This window comes from Danio rerio, chromosome 17 (assembly GCF_049306965.1).
Source record: "Danio rerio strain Tuebingen ecotype United States chromosome 17, GRCz12tu, whole genome shotgun sequence".
NCBI lineage: Eukaryota > Metazoa > Chordata > Actinopteri > Cypriniformes > Danionidae > Danio > Danio rerio.
This window is the reverse complement of record NC_133192.1, coordinates 33,483,215-33,510,266: the sequence shown is the minus strand read 5'-3', so window position 1 is coordinate 33,510,266 and position 27,052 is coordinate 33,483,215. Positions and strand designations below refer to the sequence as shown.

Genomic DNA, 27,052 nt, shown 5'->3' with positions numbered 1-27,052 from the left:
ATTGTGGTGCGTGCATCAGGAGCTTTATTGTATGCAATTGTATTCAGCTGTTGTAAAAAAAACCTACAAATATTATTCATGTTTTGTAATGCAAATGAAGCATGATATGTGAATGAAGCGTTGTAACATTTAGAAGGCAAATGGTGCTAACGCTTAGAGACAACATAGAGCGATTGCCTATAAAATTTAATATGCATCATATATTTTATATAATGTGGAGTGTAGGCACAACTTTTATATATTAAAATCTAATTCATTGTGTTTTTTGTTGTAATGTTTTTCTAGATGCTTTGCATACTATTAAAGATGTGGTAGAGAATGCAGCATATTTTAGAGATTCTTAATATCACGTCTAGTTGAAACCATCATTTTGAACTGAGCTGATTTGATAGCTTGATTTCCTGTCTTCCTTTTTTTATTTCTACGATGCTGCCTTTAAAAAAAATATCTGTGAGGGAAGCAATCAACCAACTACCAGCAAGCTTTCACCCCACCAAGAAGTCTATGCAAGATTCAAGAGAGAGAGGGAGAGAGAGAAACCGGATGGATGCATTACTGCCTCTGCCATAGATAAAACAGCACCTGACTGACTGTCCTTCTGCATCAGGCTGAGGTCTTGAGCCGTCCCTGTCTGTTGCTCTTTTGATAACACACTAAACTGACATATTTCATTATGTGCCTTTGAAAAAAGGTTGACCACTTTGTAATACAATATTGTTGGAAATGTCACAGACGTCACAAGCTGACGTATTTTTTTGTGACTCGTGACCATTGATTAACATTGGAGTTCAGTGCTGGCAAAAATGAAGGCTGACCTGGCTCCATACTGTTACTCAGATCTTACCTTTGACATTATTCATCATGCAATTATTCGACATTAAAAAATTAACATGAAGTGAGTCACTAACTTCAGTTCCTGAAAAAAGAAGCTGGCTTCTAGCTATTTATTTGAAAAACCTTGGCGTGTTTGTGATTTATAAATGCACTGTTTGTTCCAAAAGCACACAGTATAGCATAATATCCCCAGCCAGTCAAATGTTTCCCTTTTTATCCTCTCCCCCTCCTCCCTTTATGATAATCCCAAGCTGCATGTGGTGCAACAGTCATTAATATTGGGAGAGCTGTAATCTCTGTCTTTTATTCTGCAAAGGGCTTTGAGCCCTGCTTGTAGCACCAAACCTTAACGTGAAAAACAATCTAATGATTTTCCAGAGCTGCCTTTGCCTTCCGCTGTCACCACATGGTTGCACAGTCTGAAACCCGAAAGCACTGACACTGCGGTACAGTAAAAAGTTATGAGTCACTGGAAGGTTGCTCGCTGGGAGACCAAAAGTCCTCACACTCCTGTCTAACATATATGGTCCTTTTTACAAACAAGGTACAAATTAGTCCTGACACTCCTGAGTAGGAGATATTTAAAATGTTATGCTCAAGAAGACCAAATTAATGGTACAAAAAATAATTAAATTCCAAATTAAACAACAAATACAGTTTCAGAAGGTTATAGCAGTCAGAAATGAGTGGAGAGGCCCTTGCTTTGACTGGCTTCATTAGTAAACTAATGTGATCTTAATCAGTTTTTCTTCAGTCTCCATCACAGTTTGGTGACTATACTGGAATTCTTAAGCATAACTTTGTTGCCAAGGATTTCAAGAAATTTTTGATCAGGTTTAGGTCAGGACCCTGTCCTAGCCATTTCATAATTTCAATGTTTTCAGCTTCCGTTTCATTTACCGTGAAACAGGAGGTTCACTGACCTGCATGAATATTGCTGGCTGAAAACCTAAAACCTGGTTCACACTACACTTCGGCAGATCAGTCTCTTAAACACTGAGACACAGCAGAAACATATCCTGCTCATTTTTTTTACTGGTTGTCAATTTCATTTCTCCACATCATCCTGTCCTCTTTTGTATGTATGTATGTATGTATGTATGTATGTATGTATGTATGTATGTATGTATGTATGTATGTATGTATGTATGTATGTATTTATTTATTTATTTATTTATTTATTTATATAGAAGGGCCTTGAATGAGGAAGTGATAATGTAAAGGTGCAATATTCTAATGACAGACTTGTAATGGACAGCTTTTTTTGCTAAGGCTAAATATTTTGGTGCTCTGATTTAGAAAATAAAGAAAATGCAGTAGTTGCCAAATTAACATTAATAACTAGAAGGAATCTGATAGTGTTCTCATATTTTAATCAGTGCTCTTTACAGTTATCTGATTTAATTTTTTAATACTGTGTTTTAGAATATTTGTAACTCAACAACTTTGAAATTTCATGAATAGCCAACACCCCAATTTGTGTAAAAATAAATGAGATTATTTTCCTGTCTCTTCTCATCTTGCTAGAGAAAGCAAATTTCAATTTTAATCCAAAAGAAAGCATATTATATATTTCTAAAGAATTCTTCCCTTTTGTAAATATGAAACACATTACAGTGTGGAAAATGTGCCACTGTAAATGTATTTACATTTAATTTATTATTCATATAATTTATTAATTTATTTATATGTAATTTGGTTAAAAATGTTAAAGTCGTTTAACTACAATGAGGAACATATTTGATACAAAAAACATATAATTGTCTGGTTTTATTTTCACAGAATGTCAAGATAGTAAAAACTAGCGGAAAAATCCTAAATCATTTCAAATGGAGTTACTGTCTCAGGCTTCACTGAGCAACATATTGCCTTTGGTCACTGGCTGGTACAGAGAAGGTGCACTAGTTTGTAACACTGGATTTACAGACTTATCAGCAAGCCATGTAAGGAGTGCATGGGATCAAATGACTGCTATTACCACAGCTCTGTGCGAGGGGCTGTGAATGTGAAATGTGGCGCTAATCCCACTAACAAGCTAAAGTATTAAAGTGACTGAAAGTGGAGGAATCCCCTTTTGGATTTGTGATTTACACTGGGGTGTCATTAAACCACTGTCAGTGGTGGGTGCATGAGAAGAAGAAAATGTAACCATTAGTTTGGTGCATAAACCACAATGGGAAAAATGTAACCATTCATTTTTTTAATCGAAATAAAATATAACAGCATTTTATGAATGTTTAGGCATGTTTGTCATTTTAAGAGGCAATGAACTGCGTTTTTAATTTTGTACTACTCTCTTGGGTGCACTCAAAGCAGTGTCAACAATATTAACATTTATAAAACATCATTATTTACAAGTAATAGGCTCCGACCTGTTTTGACTACGTCACAGGAACAAACTTTTTGAGTAGGCATGGCAGATAACAGGTTCATAAGTAAACTGGTGTGATTGGCTGCATACCCCTTTAATTATCCCAGCAAGAAAAAAAAGTTTGGATTGCATTTATTAAATCCTAATGTTTCTAGTTAACACATTCAACGCATATTTTTTCAACACATCTCATAATTTTTTAAATATCAATCTCTACCAAATGGTTGATATGCCGGTTTATAGTAAAAGTACCGAAATTAATACATATACTATAAAAAAATCTAAAGTGCAAGACCAATTTATTTAAAAAATATTCACTAAATCATCGATATTTTTTAAAGTATGCCATAAAATATCTCAGATACTCATTAAACATGCTTGTAGTAGTGCAACAGGATTATGTTTGTTAGATTTCTTTTGTAAACCAACAATGCTGTGTGTCTAAACCATTATTTAAAACAGTCAAAATATGATCAACTATTTGGTGGAGCGGGCACATAAATGGAATATTTAACCATTTTAAAATGTTCAGCAGGACATCTGTGTGCCCACCAATGTAATCTTCTTCTTGTATGGTATATTTGATGATCAAAAAGTGAATAAAACCTTAAACGATCTGTATTAACTAAGCTAAGGTAAGCTTGTAATAAAAACATGCGTTCGCACTTGTGAGGTGCAACATGTCAGGTACAATGTAGTCAGCAGAGCATCATCTTACTTTCAGTATTTCTGATAATCTGGTCTTGCCTTGTGCGTAAACAAATCTGTGATAAAATGACATGACTAAGATCTCATTAAGTACATCCATATTTTCCTACTGTTAGGATGAGAAGAAATGCAATGCAGAGACTGCGTTTTTTAATGAAGCACTGCATAAAAACTTGTCTTTATTGAGTCATCTTTAATGTTGCCTCTCACATTATTTATCTTCTATATGCACAAGTCAGAGGGTGGGACTAAGCTAGTAGTGTTGTAAAACCAGCTGTTGATTTCCTTTTACAAAGTTTAGTTACATGATTACATAATAAAGTGGCACATTCCTCAACCTGTCGTTTTGACAGATTGGCTTCAATGTAGCATGTTTTTTTTTAAGCCAACAAGAAAGTTTTGAGTTCTGAAACTTACTGGAGGCTTTTAGAATACAATGACCTCTTTTATGTCAAAGAAGATCAGGGGAATTTAGATTTCTCAGGTCATGACCGCTTTTATACTCTAACCATTGCCTAATTCAAGCTGAACTGACAGTGACATTTTGATTTATTGACAGCATCACTACAGCAGCATAAACTACTTAAGTTTGAGTAAAATAACACAATTTAGATTTTTCAGAAATGCTTGAAGATTATTTTGTTTATTATAATATGAATTTCTGAACAGCACTGAATAACCACTGAAATCTCAAAAATGTTTTATTATTTTGTCATAAAATCTTTGCTTATTGCATCTTAACACATCCTTTACAGTGTATGGCACGATTAAAGGGATACTCATTTATTTGTTTTCCTTCCAGCTTAGTCCCTTTATTAATCAAGGGTTGCCACAGTGAAATGAACCGCCAACTTATCCAGCATATGTTTTACCCAGTGGATGCCCTTCCAGCCACAACCCAGTACAGGAAAGCACACATACACTCTCACGTTAACACCCACACATAAACTACGGCCAATTTATTTTATTCAATTCACCTATACCGCATGTCTTTGGACTGTGCGGGAAACCGGAGCACCCAGAGGAAATTCATGCCAATGAGGGGAGAACATGCAAACTCCACACAGAAATGCCAACTGACCCAGCTGGGACTCGAACCAGCAACCTTCTTGCTGTGAGGCGACAACGCTGCACGACGCCACCGTGTCTCAGATTAAAGAGATTTTTTTTTTTTATCTTTTACTGCAACCTTGACTTGTTTTAAACAAGTTTATATTTATGTTTTTCTATTACACACAAAAAAGATATATTAAGGAATGTCAGAAACCTGTAACTATTGACTTCAATTTTTTTCTGACTATTTATGTCAATGGTGACAGGTTTGCTTCTTTTATGTTCAACAGAACTTCAGGAGTTCACACTTTGCAGATGATTGTTTATAAAGCATGTTTGGCATGTTGTCCCAGCAGAGAGCACTTAGCTCATAAGATCCTCGAGCCCGGGGCTCCCTCCCCATTTGCAGGCCGAGAGAGGAATTTGAGCTAAGGGAGGTCTCGAGAACTCCCTTGCTATTTATAGTTAATGACAAATTAGGGATTGCTATGGAGAGATATACTGCTGATTAAGAGCTCGTCTATGGTGCTAATTTGGTTTGGTCAATTCGCCTATGTCGCATGTTTTTGGACTGTGGGAGGAAATCGAAGAATCTTGGGGAAACCAAGGCGAGCACGGCGAGAAGGGGTAAAATCTACACAGCAATGTCGACTGGCCTGTTAGAGACTTGGACCAGTGACGTTCTTGCTGTGAGGCAACAGTGCTAACCACTGGGCCACCATGCCACCCTATCGAGGAAAAGAAAGTAGAGGAGGGGTGGAAGGGGGGATTCTTCAAGCCAAAAATGACTGAGGTAAGAAACAATCATAATTAAGGTTATTTATAATGAGTTATGACTCATCTGATTGGTGAATCATGCATTAGCTAATGCGGGACCAGCAGCGGTCAGTCATAAGCAATTGATCGTCTTAAAATTAGTTTAAAAAAAGCTTTACAAAGGACCTCAAACTGTTTTGGCACAAGTTAACATTGAGAAAATGATTATGCAGTTTTCATTTTTGGGTGAACTATCCCTTTAAAGAAGATGAGAAAGATAAAAGTGGGTGTTTAATTTGCTCTGCATGTTGATTTGAATATCATTAGAGAGATTTGGAGTGCTGAACAAAACAAGTGAAATTCTGTCATTTATCATGTAAATGATCTTGCCTTTGTTTAACAATTGTAGAGTTAAAACACAATGGCTAATTTCAATGGATCATCACCATCAGTCTTGACTTGAACAAAAAAGCTAAAGAACAAGCAAAAAAACAAAGTAAAACAAGGAAAGAGAGTAAAGACGCTGTGGTGCGTGACTAAACGCATTCATCGTCTGTTCAAATAGAGGCCTATAAGACTGCAGGACTGGGGAAGACAGAGATCGGAAATGATACTAAAATGAGATGGAAGGATGTAATGCCTCACTCATCCTAGATTCAAACCCGAGAATAAGATCTCAAAAGGTAAAAATCTGAGCATCTCATTTTTCCAAAAGGAGAAGGTAATGAAAGAATGATGGAAACATTTTACAAAAATGGGTGAAAAGTAATACGCTGGAGGATTTCCCATCCTGGCATGTGTACAAACGACAAAAAGTTCATATCTGGAGAAGATGAGATTCTGAATCACAGTGAAGATAGAAAGTGTCATTTCATCATACAGAGTAGTCCGTGACAGAGTGGAAATCTCTCTCCTTCTCACACACACACAAACACACACATACTGACGATGAAGCACAATATCATACAGAAGGACTACCATCATTCAAATGCACATCCTCTCATGTTTTGCTGACAGGTTTATACCTTACATAAAAGTTCTCTAGATGAGTACACGACACGACTACAATACAGCTTCCAATAAATGCTTCCTTAACTACCCATTATAGTGACTAACATCCTTTAAACAGATCTCCATCAATAAAATGCATACTTTACCTGAAGATACATGTTATCCATATTGCAAAATCACATAGTCGGAAACACACAGCTGAGGCGTGGGAGACAAAAATGCCCTCATCCACGAAGGACATAATCCCACCTTCATCAATTTACCTTTGCGGCCAAAAATATGAAGCTTTCAGGAACTACTAGAACATAAATGTCAGAGGAAAAAAAACAACTGGCTAACTAAACATCAGACTGTTGCATGACAAGAGCGAGCACAATCAAATCACGTCAATGTCCAACCTCACAAGCTCCAGCAACCCCCAAAGGACAGCAGGGAAAAAAGTGAATTATCATCCTCCACTTTGAGGATGCACAGGCACAGATGAAGTGTAATTGAACCAAGCTCACTCACTCAGCTGCGGTACACTGTAAGTAACCGTCAGCCAGCCGTATTTCAACGAAGCACATTGCAATGCACAAACAGACCTTCCTGCGTCCAGCACTTGATGTAAAAAAAACCGGGGCTGGACGGAGGGCACACTCACCCTGAGAGGACCATTAGCGGAGGAGAGGAAGACAGTGAAGGCGTCAGTCTCCCGCGGCACTGGGGCATATCCGCTGGTTTTGGAGCCATGCGAGGCGGCCGGCAGCAGACGAGTTGCTCCACATTTGCTGAAGTGCAGCAGTGAGAGGGTTTGCCCGACGCCGGAGCTGCAGCGAGCGGACACGCTCACGCGCACACACGCGCGCACTCACACACATGCAGAGTGTATGAGGGCGAAGATGCGCGCTTCGTTTAGTGCGTCAAATTGAAATCCCACCACAAGGAGGCTTAAGAGATGTGCCCCTCTTGATTTCTCACATCACTGAGAGAGGTACATGGGTGCGCGCATTACACACACACACACACACACACACAGAGAGACTTTCAAGTGCAGACAGTTGGCGCGCGCTCGCGGACGCAGACGATGCTCCTCATCCACTGCTGCAGACCGTGTGCGTTTGATAAGAAAAAAGAGAGGGATAAAGGAGGGGGGAGAGTTTGGAAAAGCGAAAGGTTGAGAGAGGATGCGAAATGAGCTGAGATGAAGTCCTGCTTTACTTTAGTCACCATCGGTATCATCTACTTATACTGTAACTTACTAACCCGCAGATCTTATGTAATCACATGGTGGGTGTGTGTTAGCGATGTTTAAAAAGCCGAGAAGTAATAATACTGACGCGTTTTAATTGGCTGGCTCTTGTATTATCACACTGATTACACCTCGTTACAAGATGACACGATTTAAATGAGAAAGAGATGGAGAGATTGGAAGATTACAATGTGGGTGAAAAAAAATCAAATGTAGGGAAGCGTAATTGGATTGTTAATTAACGCGAGTCATCTCTGTGTTTTATAATTAGCAGAATTCCTCTGGGCACAAATCAACCTTGTTGATGCTGCTTCAAACACGCGGGCGACCGTCCTGATCATCACACATGCTGAAATATGACTCTTATATCACGTAAATAATCTTGAAAGACAACAAACAAAATGTTTACTTGATGGATTTGGTGTTTTGCTCTTATGAAGAACAACTATTCAGGTAGATAAGAAACGCTCTTACTCTATATCTACTCTTACAGTATTAAGTCAACCCGAAAAACATAACAGATTATTTGGATGAAGGCTTTGTTAGTTCTGTACACTGAAGAAGTGATTTGTTTTTCAGCCCCACACACTCTTCCCAGCATGCACTATGGTATGAATAATTAATATGGTTGTATTGTTTGACCAAGGGCTTACACTGCTGTTTGTGATTTTGTTGTCATGTTTAGTGAAATGTTATGTCAATGTGTTTGTTGTTCAACTCAAAATGATTATTATGTTGATTATTTCATCAAAATATTGTTTTTGTTTGGTTAGCAACATGATGTCAGTAGTTTAAGAAAACAAGTTCTTTACTTTCCATGGCATATGTGCATTTTTAATGTGTATTGATGCAGATCATATTTAATTAAGTCAATGTAAATAAAAGCACATTTTGCTAACACAACATTTTAAATAATATTTACACGTAGTGTAAATAATAGAAATTACAATTGTTTGCTAAGCAGTTGTTACGAATATGGCAGATTTTAGTTTTTAAATTCAGATAATTGGCATGCTGTACTTACAATAATAAAATAAAAGAATAATAAAACATAGAAATTGCAGCCTTTATTTTTTATTCTTCATTTTTAGAAATGACTTATTTTCATTCCTTTACCCGAGAGTAATATGTTGCCATTCTGAACTGAATCTTCATTTTTCACTCAGTCACTGAGATGTACATGAAATATTAGCTGGAGGAGTAAACACTTCATAAACCTGCTTCAGAACAATTCCTTGGTGCATTAATTTAGTGTCAGAACCCCTCCACTGTACCTGCACTGGAATACAGCACAGCTGGGGATAATAAATGAACCCACAGTCAGGGAATTGACCTTCATGGCCAATAGTATAAAGACAATCTCTGTTCAAAATCCATTTTAATTCCACAATGTGATGATATTTAGAGGAGAACCCGATTTTGCCTTCAGATCTGCTTTAACTCTTTCATTGTGTAGAATAAACAAGGTGCATGAAATATTCCCAGAGATTGGTCCTTAAATAGCATCATGCTATCTTTCATTTGGTCCCTACTGACATGGAAGCATCTGGCGATTTTCATCTGACCTCTGCCATCACCAAGGCATTTTCGCCAACAGAAGTGCCACCTACTGGATATTTTTGCATCACTTTATTCTGATAGTCCCTTAGTTAGTTAGTTAGTTAGTTAGTTAGTTAGTTAGTTAGTTAGTTAGTTAGTTAGTTAGTTAGTTAGTTAGTTAGTTAGTTAGTTAGGACATTTTTGTCCCTGCAGGGAAATTTAATTTGCAGCATACAAACTTGACTTCTGACAATTCAAATTTGGCATACATATATATATATATATATATATATATATATATATATATATATATATATATATATATATATATATATATATATATATATATATATATATATACAGACATGTGCCAAATAAATAAATATCCAGTCTACTAAGCATCAACTGCTACTAAGAGAGGAAGAACTTAAAAACTTAATTGCCTGGGGTATAAATGATTTTTTTTTTTTTTTTTTTTTTTTGATGGTAACAATTGGAAGGTGTTTGATGTCTCTCATTATTGATAATCATGATTGCCTTGTTTAGTACTCTTTGTATATACCTTTACGCATTCTGTTGACTATAAGTTAGATTGCAACTACATACCAAATAATTCTCATTCGAAAATTGGCAGAGGTGTCTGTTTAATATCTGCTGACACTGTTCCACTAACAGGCTCCACTAACCCTTACCTTACAGTCAATAACAGCAAGCATTTTTTTGTTTTTAAAGATAGATGTCTAATAGACATCTAAACATATTCGTCTTGGCTAAAACAAGACTAAATTTGGCCTTTAAATGAAAATCTAATAGACGTCTAAGAATAGGCCAAAACTAGTCTAGTCATCAAATAAACAGAAATGAATGACTACACATAAAGTCTGTATAATCTTTCTATTTGAAGACTAGTCTAGTTTTGGGCTATTCTCAGAAGTCTATTAGATTGACAGTCCAAGTTTAGCCTTGTTTTAGCCAAGCTGTCAATGTTTAGATGTCTTGTATTCTTGTCTTGTACATCTATTAAACACAAAATTGTTTGCTGGCAATTAGCTGTCATAGGTGCAATGTAACAAAGTCAACAAAATGTATAAAGGGACAATTAAATCTGAATATAATCAATATTTTCTCTTTTTCAGATCATTCTCTGTCATCCCTACAGGTCCTGCATGAAAATCCCAGTAGATCAGCAGTTTCTGAAATACTCATAACAGCCTGTCTGGCACCAACAACCTTTACCAAAATTAAAGTCACTATCAATTTAGTTTCTCATTGTTCTTCAGCAGACTGTCTTGACCATGGCTTTTTTTAACACCAAGAATGCAGAGGGATGGACTCACGTTCGTGTCAAAAATGGTCTTGCCAAGTTACAGAAGACCTCCAAAACAAAAGAACAAATAAGCTGCAATCTTCATGATGGTCAAATAACCTTTACACAATTTTTATCAAAGCTGATATTTAGCCACACCATGTAGGTATTTCATAACATCAAATTTTTACCAGGTGAGTTGTAAGTCCAACACTCAACCCCCAACCTAGAGGACCAAGACATACACACATACAGGTACACCGTACAGTACACTACGGACAATTTAGCTTACCCAGTTCACCTATAGCGCATGCCTTTGCACTATAGCTGAGGAAACCCACGTGAACACGGGGAGAACATGCAAACTTCACACAGAAATGCCAACTGATCCAGCTGAGGTTCGAACCAGTGTCCTTCTTGCTGTAAGGCAATAGCGTGACCCACTGTGCCACCGTGCCATCCTTTGTAAACATTACAATATTTATAATTTATTTTTGTTTGCTCTAAATATGTAGCATGTACAAAAGTCTTACAATGCACATAAACAGATTCTAATTATTTCAGAAAAATAAAGATGTGTTTATGCCTTTATTAAAACTTTCATGTTAATGTTTACTTTTACAGTCACATTTAGGGAAACTCCTGACATTAGGCTATTTTAGGCTAACAAGCTTGGCTATATCTCTGGACTGTAAATAATAATGAATATAAAATGCCACACTATACCCTCCTCCTTTATTTAGCTGCAAAGACTTCTGGGACTTTGAGTGAATGCTGTGCTCAAATCTGCATTCAGTGCATCCGTGATATCAAGAACACATCCGAGTTCTGTCATACATCCTCAGTTCTTGCGTTTTTGAGTATTAGAATTGAATTTTGGTTCACAAGATTGCTTATTTAGAAGCAGCTCATGTCTACGTGTACAAATGCATTGATTTGCAGCAATGTGATCAGCTGATTAATCATTTCATTAATGAGTTGTATACAGTATGTGTACCTAATGAATTGGCCAGTGAGTGTATCACTGCATTTCATTTGGAAGGGTTCTTTCAGAGTGATTAGGGCATAGGGGTGAGCCTTTCCGAATGGTAATGCAGTATGCAACTACAATCAACTTCCCTGAGCAAAGGAGGGGCCGAAGTGTCCATCAGTTGTACCCTTAAAAATCCTTCATTCCGAAGGGCCCTTCAAGTGGCTAGTTTTGAGCGCTTTAGTTTTGGAACGACACTTCAATATGTAATAGAAGCCATGATTGTTTTCACTCCCCTTTTTTTCGGTGCTCTTTGGAGGGTGATATATTCTGTTTGGTATGCACCGCATATCACAGTTCCTGCAAAAATAATAGAGGAGCTCTGATAAGCCTAACAGGCTTCTTTCAGAAACTAAAAAATTTAGTGACTCAAACGTTTGAATGGTGTTTTTATACCAACAAACGGAATGAGTAAAACTAAATAACATACATTTCAGTGCCTTGTTAGGTTCCACTGAAATTAAACTGCATTCATTTTAAAATGCACTTTTAAACGTGCATCTAACTAATAATCTGCTACTCCAACCAGAGCATTTGGCATTTCATTTGCACCGGTAGTTTTTATTCAACCCGTTCAGATGTTCCTGCTTGATTGCTTTACACATTCAGCTTACTCTGCAGCAGCTAAAAGTGTTCCTACATCAGTAAATGTGCTCATATCATATTCATGAACTTCAGGAAATATTCTGCATGCATATTCTGCAATTAAAACAGGCTGAAAAAAAGGCTGTTCTCATTAGAGGCTGAGAGAAGGGAGTTCATACAAAGTGTCTCTTTTAGCCAAAAAATGTAAGTCTCTGCAGGTGTCTGTGAAATGAAACTTCTCTCCCTTGTGCCTCAGGCCATGGGCTGTCATTAGCCGGAAAGTAAAATAAAACTCTCCCCTCCACCAATTACTGAAGGAGAAAAATCTTGATAATTCTGCAGGGATGTCGAATCTCATCTGCCAGCACAGCTTAAGCAGTTTGAAGACACACAAAAAGATTTGTAAAACATTTTTAAGGAGACGGCATTCACAAGATGTTAACAATAGGAAATGTTGCGAGTTGACATTTCCCAGAATGCCCTCAGTGGTAATAGTGTGCAAATTATACAGTGACTTTCAGTGAGGTCAGATGTCTTAAATGGAATTTCTACCATTTTCGGGACTTGCTCTGTTGAGGTTTGTCTTGTGCAATTCAAATTGTCTTTTGGCGCCGCCAGCACAAACACAGCTACATTTCAGCTCTTTTTAAGTGTCAATGAAATCCGAATAGGCCCACTGGCATACGGGACGCCCCCAGTGGTGCAGGGTGGCCCAGATCCTCACAGCCTTATGAGTCAGATATATTATGGTTCAATTTGCCTGTCAAGGCCAATTCTTCTCTGCATAAAAGCCAAAATCGAATTCAAAGGTGTCAACAACAGGCAATAGAAGAACAGAAGGAAATCATTTTCTCTTCTGGTTGTTTTAACGCTGATATGAACATGCCCTAAGGTGCGAGTCTGGATATTAAGGAAAGAAACAGTGAGAGAGACAGCAGAGATGTTTGCTGAGATTCACTGCTGAGTTCTAGCCTATATTACCGAGCAGGGCTAATCAGAGGAGTGAAAGGAGAGAGGAGAAAATCCTGTCTGTGTTGAGCACATCCTCCTGCTTTCTCCTCCCGCTGCTGCTCAGAGTGATTTTCACTGCGTGATCTCCATTGGCTCAGCTCACACTGAAGGCCGCTGGGCTTCCTCTTATTGTTACAGGAACAGATCACCTTCTGCTCGCTAATTTCATAATGTTCGTGCATATTCCCTCAAGACTGCGGGAGACCACTGCGTGTGTATTCTGACTGTACACGATAATAATAATAAAAAATGCTCCAACATTTTTCTAATCATTTTTTAGGTCACTTAATGGTTTTATGGTTCAAAAGGTTATAAAAGTCAATGAACAATGTAATTAAAATCGCATGATGAAATATTAATCCACAGAAGGGTTGACAATCTAGTTCCTTAAGTGAAAACACTTATTTTTGCATTCTTTTTAAAATTGTAATACAATTAAAAAAACACAATAAAAAAATAATGCAAAAAATTTATACAATTTTAAAAAAATAATAATTCTTTATAATTCAGAGTGTTCAAAAATTCTGTGAGCAAAATAGATGATTTAGTATATTAAAGACAACTCTCAAATGTAGAATGAAGTCACATGCATTGCCCAGGTGTGACGTTTTCAGACTTCAACAGAGTGTATAAAAATCTTGATGTTCTGTGGGTTTTGTCTATCCAAACTTCTACTGGATTCAGGTCAGGTGATTCTAAAGCTTGGTTTTCTTTCTCCAAAAGCATTTGAGAGTCTCCTTGGCTGTGTTTTGGATCAACGTCTTTCTGAAATGTCCACCCTGGTTTTATTTTAATCCTCCTGCCACTAAGGCAGCTGATATTAATTTACAATGAGGAAGAGTGGAGTGTTGCTGAATAACTACTAAGTGATTTCAGCTGCTGTCTGGGCTTTCACTGCCTTTTTACGTCTTGCATTCTTCATGTGTTCAATACTTTTTCCTGTGCCTTTTCATTGTATTACACATGACTTAATTTGTAAACTCATTAGATTTGTTTTAGATTTGTGCATAAATGCATATATGCATTTGTTATATATATATATATATATATATATATATATATATATATATATATATATATATATATATATATATATATATATATATATATATATATATATATATATATATATATGTTAAATAAATAAATAAATGCATACAGTGCCTAGTTATATGGTTGAACTAACTCATAAGGGTAATTTTGGGAACTCTTTATTCTGATGGCTTGTTTTAGAATTCATGTTGATTTCTTGACCTCTAACTAGTTTCTATCTCCATATAAACTGTATTTCCCATAAGTTGCAGCTGGAAGGGCATCCGCTGCGTAAAAATGAGCTGGATAAGTTGGCAGTTCGTTGCGCTGTGGCAACCCCGGATTAATAAAGGGACTAAGCGAACAAAAAATGAATGTAAACTGTAAACCAACCTTTGTTAGTAGACCATAATGGTTTGGGGCTTACAATTTGTGGTTGACATATGGTCAGGGGCAGATTTAACCAATAGCAAACATAAGTGGCCGCTTAGGGCCCCAGGAAATCTGAGGTCCCCCAAATAAATAGTATAAATTATACCCAACACCATGTTCTATCATATTTTGTATAAGTGTCTAAAAAATACAAGTTTAATGTTTATTACACCATCCTCAATCATGGAGAAGTCCAGCAGTCAAATTAGGTAAAGATTTAGTTAAAAAAAAACAAAATATTTTATGAATAATTTTAGTTGTAAATTCATTTTAAGAAAACAAATCATCTAAAAAGTTTTACAAGATGCTTTATATGTTGTTATTGTTATTTTGCATTAAGACAAAATGTAGAAAAGGAGTGATTAAGTGATATAATCAAAATAAAAGAACAAAATAAATAAATTAAAAATAAATGAAACTGGAAAAGTTGCAGTTTAGAACTTTTGGGCCCAATGGCTGTAATTGCTTAGGGCCCCCAAATCATTAAATCCGCCCCTGCATTTAGTTACTTAAGCTTCATTCAGACTGCTAAATAACATGTTGGAGACCCAGTATTATTTTCTCATAAAATAATGTGATTCAGATCGTTTGACAGTGATTCAGATCGTTTGTTCTTCATTACAGTGTTAAGAGGAACAACAGAAAGGCATACATCATAATACAACATGAAGGTGACAACATTTTCTATTTGGGGGAACTATCCTTTTAACTTAAAAAAATCACAGATTTCAATATGGACCACAGAAGCTCTCTTTACTCATGCAAATACAATAGTGCTAAACCTACAGATAATGGAAATGGGTGATTTCTCCAGAGTGCCTGCATGAATCGACCTTGGCTGAAAGGATGTTTACACAAATCATTTAGCAGTTCTCCATTTTAAGGCACACTGAACATGTCGCCAATATATTTAAATGTGTACTTTGAGACAAAGGTTGGTATTAAAGAGCAGGGTGAGAAGTACTGTGTTCATCTCATGTGTGCCGTATAGAGGGATGTGGGCAGATGTTACGGCTGCCGAGGGACAGAGAACGCTGGATGTTCTTCAGGCTTTGTGAAGCATGGTGCACAGGAGATTGACTGTGATTAACAGCATCACTGGTGGTTGTTTAAACCTTTTCTCAGGCTTTATGGTGTCAGCACAGCTCTCTTGGCAGCATGTGTGCGGGTGTCTGTATGTGTAGAAAAAAAACAAAGCAGGTGTCTTGCTCAGATTCAGACTATTTACATCCACTGAAGCGTTGCTGCCCCCTACCTACAGTAATAACCCTTTACCTAGTGTATCTAAACACACATACACTGATTTTTCACAATGATAAAAGAGATTGCATGCCTAGTTAGACACGGATGGCGACTGCACAATTGACCACACTTTAATCGTTAACCTTCTCTTGTTACCAACAAAACGCTGCATTATTCCTTGGAGGAATGTAAGAAGGAATCTATTTGGTGGCAGAATTTACTGTCTTCAAATGACCGGCTTTTTTTTATTTTCCGAATCAACCTAAGTGTTCCTGACACCAAAAAAAAAATGCTTTGCCTGTCTAAGTGTAGGTTTGACATATGTTTCAAGACTTGTTAATTAAATTTGCCGACATGCACCATATAATTGCAGGTCTTCTTAAGGTGTTCTCCAATCTTACATTTCATTGTTAACAAGGCATTACTGGATCCTCGTGGTCTTCTCTCTGTATGGCTAACATTTTCTCACACAGATGTAATAAAGGTAATGGAAGCAGAGCCACTACAGTGAGATATTTACTCTCTGGGGACTCATTTACAGTTGGGTGAGGGTTTGCAGCTGAGCTGTAGGATATGAGCAATGTCATATCCTTGTTTTTTCTCGTTTTTTCTAACCCAGATGTTAAAGGGACAGTTTTACTAACAGATTGTGCCAGATGAAAAAATGCTTTGGTATTTAAAAAACGTCAGAGTTTGTTTAAGACATGCATTTGCAATTAGCTGTGAAAAAGCTCTTAACCCAAATAGTTGACTTCACTCGACCTTACATTAAGTTCAATGTTACTAAAAGGGCTGGTTAGTTTAATTTCATGAAAAAAAATCGTGTTTAAAAAAAGTGGTTTAGGGCAGTGTTTCTTAGCCACTTTACTGGAGGCCCACAAACACTGCATGTTTTGGATGTCTCTTTTGTCTGTCACACCTATTACAGGTCTTTTAGTCTCAGTTAATAAGCTGATGATCTAAATCAGGTGTGTTTGGTTAATGGAAAATGTGCAGAATTGGTGGTCATCCATGAATGTGGTTGAGAAACACTAGTTTCTAGGGCAATGGGTTTTCATGTAATTTTCTGGTAAAATTCAATTTGGGTAAAGAGTGTGTGGAGAGAATTCACATTAACTGGACAATGTGATTAACTATGGTGTACAGCTGTCAATTCACTGGTATTTGTACAATAGCTTGAAGCCCCAAAGGTATGTCCTATCAACCTCATCTTTTCATCATTGACTCCACTTCTTTGATTTAATTTGCACTGGTTTATGCACTGTATTAGACATTATACACTCTAAAAAAAGAAAGAAACAAATAAGGCTTAGTTCACACTGTGAGGCTTAGTGTTCAAATCAGATTTTTTTTTTCTCAGATCATATTTTTGCATAGCTGTTTTCATTATTGTTATAAATGCCAATTTCAGATTTCCAGTGTGAACAGATAATGGTCCTAAACTGACTCGTATGCGCTAAAGAATAACTACGCACAGCACATAATGTCTATATGAAGTAAATAAAGCAAGTTGTCAGATTATGTTTAATAATTATTGCTGTTTTCACAGATGTTTGTTTTGCTAGTTCTAATGTGCATTCTAGTGTTTGAATCTTAAAAGAAGTTTTTTTTTTTTTTTTTGTGATCGAAAACACTGATAATTTGTCATCTATGACAAGCATGCTGAGCGTCTCTCTGACCACCGGTGTGGTGAACCAGACTCACACCTGGTTCTGTAAGGATGTTAAGTCTATAATATTAAACCCGGAGAACTGTTATGGAACTGCACCTGAGACAAGACCACGAGAATGGCCATGCACAAAAACAATAAACTTTCTTATCTGTGAAGATAAGCTATAGGAAACCAGTTGTTCAGGTTGTCGCGATCATGCATCATGAGCCTCCCTCTTTGCCCTGGTCTTTACCTTCTCCACCAGGGCAGTTCCACACAGAATGTCCAAGTTTTTGTTGTATTTTGTGACTCTATATTCATGTTTGGTGTCATTTTAAATGTCTCTGTGGGATTGGTTATGGGGTCTTAATTTCACTGTAATATTTTACAATTTCCCTTATATCAGTTAATTTGGGTTTTGACTTAGATGCTCCACTCCGGGGAAAATAGTCTTCACATCAACTCATGACCAGGCAAGGGTCTTGGTCAAGCTTTGATTGTTTTGAATTCATGGTGATTTGAGTATTTAAGAGAAAGGTGTAGAAGTGTCTGTGGAATTATGTAGCCAGGGTACCTCGTTGCCGTGTGTTAAGACTTATATGCTGCAACATACTACTACACTGTAAGGTATTTATCTCTACCTTTTAAATGATGTGGTACAATTCTGAATTGGCTTATTTTGTTTAATTATGTGAATTGGAATGGACAATCTTTGCCTGACAAATAAATGTAACATTCTTGTTTAATTCCAATATCTCCTGAAATCATGTAAATCTATAGCAGATTGTTTAGGCTGATGTTTCCGCAACCTACGACCAGAATTCATTTATACATCTAGGCTCAATGGATGGAGGCACAGTATTAGAGACCTGTTGATTTCTGACAATCACTAATCTGATATAATCTAGTGGCTAAATCAAAGTTTCTTCACGTATGAGCAAGCATGGGGCAGCCTAATATTACTTAAGGAAATTAGTTTACAGTTATATCCTCTATAGAACCAGAACTAGCAAGGATGTATCTGTGAGCAGATGTAACTGGCCAGCATACTGACTCTTAGCGACTTCGAGAAAATGATGAACTGTTAACTGAAAATAAGGATTTATTAGGTTAATCAATCTAAATTAGACCAATAAGGTGATCAGCTTGAATTAGATTAATCTAAAATTTTAATTATATTAAATTGGAGTTGGAATAAATTCGAAGCTGGAAACAAATTAAAATAAATTTTAACAAGTAAAAATACTTCTTTTTACGTGTTAAAAAGGTTTACACATGCATTTAACCTTCACCCATGCTGCTATTTTCTGTCATATGATTAATAGATGGAACTATACAGTGCATTTTTGATGAAAATTCTAATGTTTATATATTGAGTGCCAGTTGTCATTCAAACAATATTCAAAATAAACAATTTTAGTTTAGTTTAGTTTCCATGCGGTTTAGGCTGTTTACACTGTCATGACAAAAACAGATCTGACATATGTCACATATAGGCAAAAAAAATCAGATTTGGGCCATATATGTCTGTAGTATGAACGTTGCCTAAATAAATTAATAAATCTGTTAAAAACGTTCCTTTCCTGTGAATCAACTGCACTGATTGTCACTGTTTCAAAGATTTGTTTAAAAGAATCATTTATAAATTGAACTGGACTGTTTGACTAAAAAATAATTGATTTAAAAGATTTGTTGTTTGTGAATTAGACTGCAGTGCATGTTTTTCATTCAGTAAAAAAAACATCTGTCTGTGAATCATACTGCATTGATTGCACTGTCATGTTTCAAATTGTTTTTGAATTGGACTGAAGCAGTAAAGCTTTGATTGACTGAAGTGAATCGAATAAAAGAATACTTTGTTTGTGAATCACAGATTGCACTGTATGTTTTTGTGTGCCGACATTATGAGAATCGCTCAATATAAAGACATGCTTTCTTTCCATTATTTCATTTCATGCTGTAGATTTATCAGTGGAGGCGCAGAAACACCCAGTGAAAGACTGATCATGTAATTTTACGGTTAGCATGTGATTTTTAAGATTGCTCGATTGAAGATCGATATTTTTAGCCTGCAGACCTACTATTTTGTCATTTAGTTGAATTATTCACAGCAGCTCAAATTGCCTTGCTCAAGGCTACATTAATAATGATGGTGAGTTTTGAACCTACAATCTTTTTTTCTAGACCAGATCTTTAACCACCAAGCTTCACCATCCTGCTGTTAAACGTGGGTTGTCAATCACTCAGCTTTATCTGAAATTACAAATAATGGATTCAAGTAATTACATGTAAAACCTGCTGAGAGAAGTGGGGTCGTCTTAAAATGTATCCGATCTGCGTAGCATCGAGTCTCTGATTAGAGGGTATGTCTGGATTTAGCAGACTGACTTTTACCAAGAAAGTCATTAAACAGTAAAAACTCCATCTTTAATACAGTGAGAGTGACAAAAGCCGCTGACTCTGTCACTGCGAAGCTGATTTTAAAAAGCAGGGACTGACCTTCCTCTATCAAAAGCAATTACAATCACATTTAATAATGCAGTTGAAACTTTCTCCAATGCATCTTAATGCCAAGTAAAATCACCACGATTAATGTCACTTTCAAAAGCACAGCTGTTTTTATCTTTATATAATAAATATAAAATATATAATAAAAATATATAACTTATATAATAATAAGTCTTGAAAATATCAGAAAACATATGGGCAGTTTATTACAAGGTTTTTATACCTTAACATACAACACCAAACTAAAGATTAAAAATCTTAACAAAAGTCACTTTTTCTATCTTTTCAAGGTAAAAACATTAATGACGTCAAACAACATTGATTTTTGGTGGATTTTAGGTTGGACTTTGGACATTGAGTGTGGTAAACTCTGAAAATGTGGTAGAAAAAACAGAGGGCTTTTATTTTTCTGGATTGCTTTTTAAAACACTGTCAGTTGGGTTTAGGGAAGGGAGCGGGTGGGTCAATAGGTGCTTTTCAAAATACTATTGTTGGGGTTGGTCTGTTGGTCAGTCAGTCTGTGAGTTAGTCAACAGTGACCTTTGGTGGATTTACGTGAGAACAGCAGGCGCGAATGTCACTTTTGATTTGAGATCTCCAAATGCGTACACAGCAGCCTCTGGCAGATTCACAAAAACAAAAACTGCAAAAAATTGTATCTCCTGGGACGTATTTTGCTCTCTTGCGAAATGAAGATAGGGGTACGTAATTGGAATGAGCCTGGATTGGAAAAAAAAAAACTTGCTCTGACTTTACTAACACTAGTACAGTTTTTATATCTTATTAATGTGCAATCTTAAAATTAACAGCATGTTTTATTATGTTTATATAATTTTTTTTATTTTATTTTAACAATTTATATTTAATTTTAATTATTAGTCCTCCTCTAGAAATGTAGTTTCAATATTTACCAATATTATATTTTTTAATATTTACCAGTTAATGTTTTACAAAAAGCTAGTTTTATAAAAGCTTCTGCCAAATGATTAAATGTATGTAAAATTAATTATTTTAAATCCAAGGCATAATACAGACATTTTAAATTGTTAATTTTCTTTATACATTTATTTTTTTTACTAAACCACAGGGAAGAATTAATGCTATTAAATGGTTTATTCTCCCAAAAATGAAGATTAACTCATATTTTACTCACCCTCAAATGGTGCAAAACCTTTATGAGTTTCTTTCTTCTGTTGAATGCTAAAGAAGATATTTTGGAAAATGCTGTAAACCTGTAACCATTGAATTCCATAATAGGAAATACAGATATAGAAACCAGTAACTTTCTCAAAATATTTTCTATTGTGTTTAACAGAAGAATGAGAGTCAAACAGGTTTGGAACCTGTATATGATGACAGAAATGTCATTTTTGGGTGAATCCCTTTAACAGAGGAGTTTTATTAAAGTTCATTGGCATTTTTTCACTCCAAAAAAACAACCCACAGTGAAAGAGCAGAGTGATATGACACAACGCATAAATGTTCCTTTAATTCAAGGTATTGTTATGAGCTCTTATTATACATCAATATCTTCATATTTTTCCTTTCTACAGTGCTAAAGCTATTACCAAGCACTGCCAGTAACTTGTTTTGTCATAGCATCCACAGAACAGAAGTGACGGGAACAGTGTCAACCTAGCCATAAACTATGTATCAACTATACATCTGTTTAACGTTGCTCCCTCAGTTCTGTGGGTTGTAACTCTTTGCTTGGAGCAGATACAAACACAAGCACTGAGGCGTGTTGGCAAGACATGACAGCTTTGCCATCTAACAGATCTCACCACATGAGGAAGCTTTGCTATAAAAGCAGGCGTCCTGGAGAGAGTTTCAATGCTGTCAAATGTCCCTTTGTCACCACACAGCAAAATCAGAGGAAAATGTAAATGCTCGTGCTGTTTGTAATGCAGTGATGGAGTGTTTGTCCTCTCTGACAGTGCATGATAATAGATGTAAAGGCTTGTTCCCAGTGGGTACTTGGGTGTTTTTATTATTGCCCATGCAGTTGTTGATGTTTTTTTTATATATATTGGTGGAGTAGATTAAGTCATTTTTGGTGAATTATGAATAATTTATGGCCTTTTCGCACTCATTCTTTACGTAATTGGTTGATAGAAGAGTTCATATTTCTTTTCTGTTAGAATAGTCAGAATACAGCCTGAGGCACAAACAGAGTCCTGCTTAACATTTGTTGGGGGAAAAGAATTCATGAGACAGTGAAACACAGAACAAGGCATTCATTAGATTCTTCATGTGGATCTGTTGTTTCGTAATGCCATAACAAAAAACAATTAGGAAGACACATAAAATATGCAAAATGACAGCATTTGGCCGCAAGGACAACATGATCACATTTGTTTTCATGCAAAGTGTGGTTCTGTCACAAACATTTTATATAATAATAAAGGAATTAATAGTTGGGTTTTATTTATAACCGTTCAAATAGTTTAACAGTTTTTATTGAATGTGTAAATGCATTTATCACAACTGAATTGATACAATAAGACATTTCATTTTGCTCTGTGTGGCTGCTCAAGAACACACACGGACCTATTTACATAGTTGTTGAGCTTTGATGATAATTAAATTCATCCACATAACAAATGCAAATGAATTTATTTTGCATTACTTACATCTTGACTTCATGTGTAAATAAACTTGCCATCGTTTTACTACAGGGACAAAACTTTTACATTATTTAATAATAAATAAGAGGCCTGCTTTGAAATTACTTTGCAGTAACTCTGTTTACTCTGTTTTAAAATGATTCTCCTGCAAAACATGTATATATATATATATATATATATATATATATATATATATATATTAGGAATGTAACATACCGCAATAGCAATTTTTTTCAATATTACCGTAGTCGCATGACTCGATAAAACTATAGGTCTACTGAGAAAATTTGCTCAGGCGAATGAAGCGAACGGGAGGTAGCGGAAACTACAATTCCCATCAGCCCAGGCGTGGCCATCATCCTTTGCGGTCTGTTGTCGCTACAGATCCAGTAATGCGGTGTTGCTAGTAGCAGGGATGAAAAAGAGCTGGAAATGATCAAACCTAAAGCGGGTTTTAAATTGGATGTGTGGAAGCATTTCGGTTTCTCTCTAAAAAGAGGGGGTTGGGGGTGTTGTTGTTGTCGCCGCGCGTTCTGATCAGCTGTGTTGTCGCGCGCGTTCTGATCAGCTGTGTTGTCGCGCGCGTAATGAAGGGCGGGACGGAGGGTGTGTCGTGTCGCGGGGGCACTTTTGATCGTTTTGGAAGGGCACTTTCTATCCAAGACTAAAAAGGGCATGTGCACTGCACAGGTTGAGCCCAAGTTGGGGAATACAACTAAATACAGTCATGGGGACTGCAGAAACACAGCACACTGTTCAGATTGATGCAGACATTGACTTGTACTGCAAAGAGACCTCTATCTCACTCATGGCTTGTCCTCTCAAGTGGGGGAAAGACAATGCACAACGTTACCCACTGCTGTCAACCTGGGCCAAGTCATATCTCTGTCCCAGAAACCTCAGTCCCAAATGAGAGGGTTTTTTTCTGTTGCAGGGGACATTGTAAATGCCCAGAGATGCCAGCTTTTACCAGATTATAGTTATATGATAATTTTCCGTAAAACCCATCTCTATCTAAGTGAGTGAGTGAGTGATTAAATGTTGAATGTGATGAGTTTTCAACAATACTAAATTGAAACTTCATTTTTTTACATGGTTTAATAATTTTTTGTTATTAAAATTGAAGTTCCTGTTTCAAAGCTTACAGATAGATGGCTAATTTGTATGTCATTGACACTTTTGGCACTTTTTTTGGAGTATTTTCATTAGTTTTGTTTTTCCTGTAAATGATTCAATAAATACCGTACCGTGCCATTCATACTGAGGTATTACCGTACCGTGAAATTCTGATACCGTTACATCCCCAATATATATATATATATATATATATATATATATATATATATATATATATATATTTTTTTTTTTTTTTTTTTTTTTTTTTTTTTTTTAAAGGTAAGCGCCCTTTAAAGTAAAAAGTACAGACAGAGTTGTGTAGTGTGTGTTGTATCATGACTGATGGACAACATGGACTTTTTAGAAGATCCCTTACCCACTAATCATCCTAATTCCAGTTCACAAAATTAACATTTACACATTTGGCAGAGACTTTGGATCATTATTTACAGTCTGTTTAAGGTGCACATTTTATCAATGCATGCATGCATACACTTTAAGTATTTGATCAGAAGACTATTAGGTATAATCATTGGAATTGGCACAATCACCATTGATCTAGTCCATACAGATCGCTGGAGAACTACATATCTGCTACCAAAGTACAGTAACTACAAATCCCGTCATGCACCACACACTCACACCTGTTCCAGTTCTCCTTTGATTACACTCACAAAGCTGGAAACTGCTCAAGAACTGATTATACAGACTATAAAACAGCACACACACTCAAAGACATTGCTGATTTTGATTGAAATTTTACAGACAATACATAGAATTTAACTTATGGAGATCATTTTAGCTTTTATTTAGAGTCCACTACATGTTGGAATTTTAGGGAATGAAGAAGCAGATGAAAATGCAAAGGAGGCCACTAAAAATTAGATATTGACATGTTTTTAAGACTTAGTAAAATGCAAATGAAGATTATAATTCATTGATATGTAAGGATGGGGTGGCAAAAGAAAAGGGAGAATGAGAGAATAGGAATATGGTATTACATGATCTAGAGTATGGTGGGTATAAACAGAACAGTTGGGAGAAATAGAAGTGAGGAAACGTTATCTCAAGGTTAAGGTTTGGACACTGCTTTAAATAGTGGGCTGTTTAAAATAGGGAGACATCCAAGTAGAAATTGCAATGAAGAGGAAAATATAGAGCATATTGTAAAGAAATGTCTATTACATAAGATGGAATGGAATACGATAATAAAGGACATTGAGGAAAATAATGTAAATGTAGATCTTAATATCACTAAGTAGTGGAGTAGGAAATAAAAGGTTGAAAGTTTTACTAATGTTTCTTAAAAACATTAAAGAAATAAGAATAAGAAGGTAGACATTTTACTTTTGATCCATACTCCCAACCAGTAGGTGGCAGGTATGCACCTTAAGGATGTATGCCAACCACCAATTAAAAAAACAAGACGATGAAAGACATTGCTGAGTTTTGTTTTGTATCAACCCTGTAACATTATGACGCGGTTGCCTTGCCTGACCCTTGCTTCATCTGTTTGTTTACATTGCATTGGAATTTCCTGCATTCACTCCTGCTCTGACCCATGTTTGTATGACAACTCTCTTGAATAAATCTACATTTGGATCCTTAATTCCATTGTCAGTGTCCCTCGCATTACAGAAATATTATACAAACGCATTATTTATTGAGGTTTGATAATATGAAATATTTGGCTGATGCTTGTATGATTTTTAAATTGTTAAATGAATATGCTCCACCTCCATCATGTGGGTTTGAAACACAGATGACTAATAATGGCAGCGCAACATGATCTATTACTGGAGGAGACTGTGCTGTGCCATTTAGATGTACAACTTTTGCATGGTCAGTCTTCTTAGTTAGAGCGAGACATTTCTGGACTGCACTTCCTCCTATTGATTTGAGGGGTATTACAAATTATTCAACATTTAAATATAAGAATAAAGAAATGGCTTAAAGCAAATCAAGTTTTTAATTATGTGTAATTCAATGTGTAATGTCTTTTCGATGTCCATTCATTTATTCATTCATTCATTCATTTATTCATTCGTTTTCTTTTTGGCTTAGTCCTTTTATTAATCAGGGGTCGCCACAGCGGAATGAACTGCCAACTTATCCTGCATGTGTTTTATGCAGCGGATGTCCTTCCAGCCACAACACAGTGCTGGAAAACATGCACTACAGCCAATTTAGTTTATTCAATTCAATTCACCTATAGCACATGTCTGGACTGTGGGGGAAACTGGAGCGTCTGGAGGAAACCCACGCGAACATGGGGAGAACATGCAAACTCTACACAGAAATGCAAACTGACGCAGTCGGGGCTTGAACCAGCAACCTTTTTGCTGTGAGGTGACTGCACTACCCAATGTGCTACAGTAACTGTTGATGTATGTAACTTTACTTGCCTTTTTTTTATCCGGCAGGGGGCAACAGATGAAAATTAGCTCTTGTGTCTAACTCTGGCTTATTTACAGTTTTACTGTTGAATAATGAGCATTGTCCCTGTTAAAAATAAAATAAATTCAATGGAATAAATTTATGATTGAAGCCATGATTGTTGTGTTTCTCTACCAATCAAGCTACAATAACTTTTATGCTGACAGAATGGCACAATGCATTGTCTTACTTTAAATAGATGCTTCTATGGATTACAGGAAACTGGTCAACGACCTGTACAAGATTTTACTAATACATAACCAATGAAAAATATAAAATGGAGCTTTTGACTAAACATCAACTCAACTGGAAACTGTCAGTTAAAACTCATAACTCCAGCCTCACTTCAGACTTTTCTCAAGAGAAAACTGCGTTTTGTAAACAGCATTTGTCTTTACTCAAGAAACATTATTTGTGAGTGCAAATGGTTCATGAATTTGAAGAGTGGAGAAAAGTGTCTCAGTATAGCATAGTCTTCTATTCATAGCCAATATCACCTTTAAAAGCTTGCTTATTCACCTTTTTCATCGCGTACAGCAGGCATAGCCACTGGAATCTTTTTGGCTTGAGACT

At 36.2% G+C, this 27,052-nt stretch overlaps 1 protein-coding gene and 1 long non-coding RNA gene across 7 annotated transcripts in view; one reads left to right on the top strand and one right to left on the bottom strand.

Moving 5' to 3' along the window:
- The window catches only part of insyn2ab (inhibitory synaptic factor 2Ab), a 206,962-nt gene that overhangs the window by 90,936 nt on the left and 88,974 nt on the right, over nucleotides 1-27,052 (bottom strand). For 3 of the 6 annotated variants that reach the window (XM_009293154.5, XM_073928637.1, XM_068214607.2), the window contains exon 1: nucleotides 7,377-7,966. The exons of 2 other annotated variants lie outside the window; for them this stretch is intronic. The gene's annotated coding sequence lies outside the window, so the exon portion shown is untranslated. Of the gene's footprint in view, nucleotides 1-6,879; nucleotides 7,303-7,376; nucleotides 7,967-27,052 lie in introns of those variants that run through there. One more of the 6 variants, XM_073928638.1, reaches the window with a different exon arrangement.
- On the top strand, nucleotides 7,726-13,701 carry LOC141378610 (uncharacterized). Its single transcript, XR_012393486.1, has 4 exons — nucleotides 7,726-8,155; nucleotides 8,239-8,417; nucleotides 8,544-8,573; nucleotides 10,640-13,701. It is a non-coding gene; the product is annotated as an uncharacterized lncRNA (long non-coding RNA).